Source organism: Colobus angolensis, unplaced genomic scaffold (genome assembly GCF_000951035.1).
Source record: "Colobus angolensis palliatus isolate OR3802 unplaced genomic scaffold, Cang.pa_1.0 Scaffold6, whole genome shotgun sequence".
NCBI lineage: Eukaryota > Metazoa > Chordata > Mammalia > Primates > Cercopithecidae > Colobus > Colobus angolensis.
The window spans coordinates 4,246,139-4,248,680 of NW_012119598.1; the positions used below are offsets into that span (position 1 = coordinate 4,246,139).

Below are 2,542 nucleotides of genomic sequence, written 5' to 3' on the forward strand. Positions count from 1 at the left end.
TTAATAAGATTCTGGATACAAGAATTTAAAGTAGTAATTAGTCTCAAAAAAAAAAAAACAAAAACAAAAACAAAACCCAACATGGGTAAGAGCAGTCCAGGAAAACTTCATGGAAGATGAAAGAAATAGAATTTCAGAAGAGCGAATGGAGGCTGGGGGCAGGACTGAGTCAACTGGTCAACCAATGTTGGCAGTTACACCTGATATCAGTTCTGATTGGCTCGGTCTCCACCCTCATTGGTTAGTGCCTGCCATAGCAGTTGGTAAATGTTTTGCATATCATCCCTGCCTGTTAGAGTGAAGAATATTAGCAAAGGCACCGAGAAGCAATAATCGTGGCCTGTTTATCAAACGGTAAGGAAATTAGACTGGCTTGAGTCCATCTGGGGGCAGCTGTGGGAAGTACAGCTGTTTAATTAGAGTAAAGCCTATTGCGAAGCATGTTGAATGTCAAGCAAAGGAATTCATACATATTCCTGGAAGCAGTGGGGAGTAATGAACCTTTCAGTAAAATAATAACAACTTTTAAAATTTTGTTTTAGAAAGACTACTGCAGTAGTTGAATGAGGAGAACCTAGGAAGACCTTTTCAGAAGGTGGTTATGATATTTCAAGTAAGAATGATCAGAAATGAACTAAGTGCAGAGGAATTTGGGTTCCTTAACTCGAGTTTTGTATTATTAGCTTGTAAATGGATCTCGTATGGAAGACCTCTCATGCCCCACTTAAAATGTTCTCGTCCCCGCTCCTTCCAACCACTGCTACAGTGAACAGTTTATCCAACCAGCTTCACGCAGCAGCACGCTGAGAATGCCTCTTCTCACTGCCCGTCCCTGGCTTCTCAGATGCGGTGACTGGCTGGGGTGTCTCAGGCAACCCACGGGGCACTCACTCATACACCCCAAAAATGTGGGGTAACAACATCCTGTGAAGGAACCGTCTTCACTGCGGATGGGAGCTCTTGAGTCAATGCTTCTCCTGTTCTCCCGACCCCACAGTTCTGAGACGCACTCCAGAGACACTTCCTTGGGGGAACGCAGGCTAAGAGAGAACAGGATCCTCCTAATTCTTTGGTGCCACCATAATGGAACCTCACATGCTGTTCTGCCCGCAGTAGGAGCTTCAGATCTTCATGACTCACCCTTATGTTGAATCGTAGTATCTCCTTTGACCTTTTCAATCTTTCTTTTTTTTAATCTGAGACAGAGTCTCGCTCTGTCTCACCCAGGCTGGAGCACAGTAGTGCATGATCTCGGCTCACTGCAGCCTCCGCCTTCCAGGTTCATGTCTCAGCCCCTGAGTAGCTGGGACTACAGGCATGTGCCATCACACCCAGCTAATTTTGTATTTTTAGTTGAGACGAGGTTTCACCATGTTGGCCAGGCTGGTCCTGAACTCCTGGCCTCAGGTGATTCACCCACCTCGGCCTCCCAAAGTGCTGGGATTACAGGCATGAGCCACTGCACCTGGCAACCTTTTTAATTTTTAAAACAGATTTGTAGAACTGACTCGGTCCCAGATAGTCTGCAGTAGTTTTAAGCCTGTAGGGTGGTAATTTAGGATACTGGCAAGAGCAGAGAATTTAGAATCATAAGATCTAGATTTGAGCCTTGCTACCAACGAGATGAGTGACCAAGGGCAAGACATACACCTCTTGCAGTCTTCAGGATCCTCGTCTGTAAGATAGGTGTGTCAGTAGTTACCGATCTTCACAATGTTCTTGTATCAAGCAGGACCACGCGTGTGTGGTGAGCATTTGCTAATTTCAGCGCTCAGCTTCCATTTTCCCTTCCTCTTGGTTATGTGATTCCAGTTTTTGTCTGGATGGCTATCACCTTTCACCAGGGCATCCTATGTTTTACCACCATTCTCCTCTCTACCGCCAGCTTTAGGGTAGGCCCTAAATAAAATATTTTTAATCTAAAGGGACTATTCATCATTTCCCTGGCTATATTGATTTTAAAAAGCAAGAAGAAATTTACTGGCAGATCTGATCACCCTTCTGAGGGAGCAATCAAGTAAGACAGCATGTAGCCCCTGGAGATTGCTAGAAATCGTCATGTGGCCCTAAGGAGTGCCGGCCTAACAATGAAGCAGAAAGAGGGATGGTGAGATTACTGAGCTTTTGAGTCAAGTCACATCCAAAGCCCATGTGACCTCTGATCTTTTCAGATAAATGAGTTATAAAATATTTTATTTAAACCAGTGTAAGTCAGGCTTTCTCTTATCAGGGACAGAAAGACTCTCAACTGATAGAGAATATAAGCAAGCTTTGTAACTTGCAAATGAATATAAAACATTTTTAAAATTATTTTTCCACTGTGAATTAGCAAGAATACCTATGACCCATGGGCAGGTTGAGAAAAATTTCTAAGCTTTTATTTTAATTTAGTACCCTTTTTTGGAAAAAATTGGAACTGACTGATAGTATGTTCAGAACTAGATCCCAACAAGAATAATTACATATGTAAAAAGAAACAGGCATTTTAAAACCTATACAACTGAGTGAGTTGTGTGTGACACTGAGTGAGAATATGATATAT

General features: G+C 42.8%; 1 long non-coding RNA gene across 1 annotated transcript; it reads left to right on the forward strand.

The window, feature by feature from the left end:
* The first annotated feature begins 297 nt into the window (after window positions 1-297).
* Window positions 298-2,210, forward strand: LOC105526585. The gene is made up of 2 exons (XR_001004097.1): window positions 298-354; window positions 1,926-2,210. It is a non-coding gene; the product is annotated as an uncharacterized LOC105526585 (long non-coding RNA).
* The last annotated feature ends 332 nt before the right edge of the window (window positions 2,211-2,542 follow it).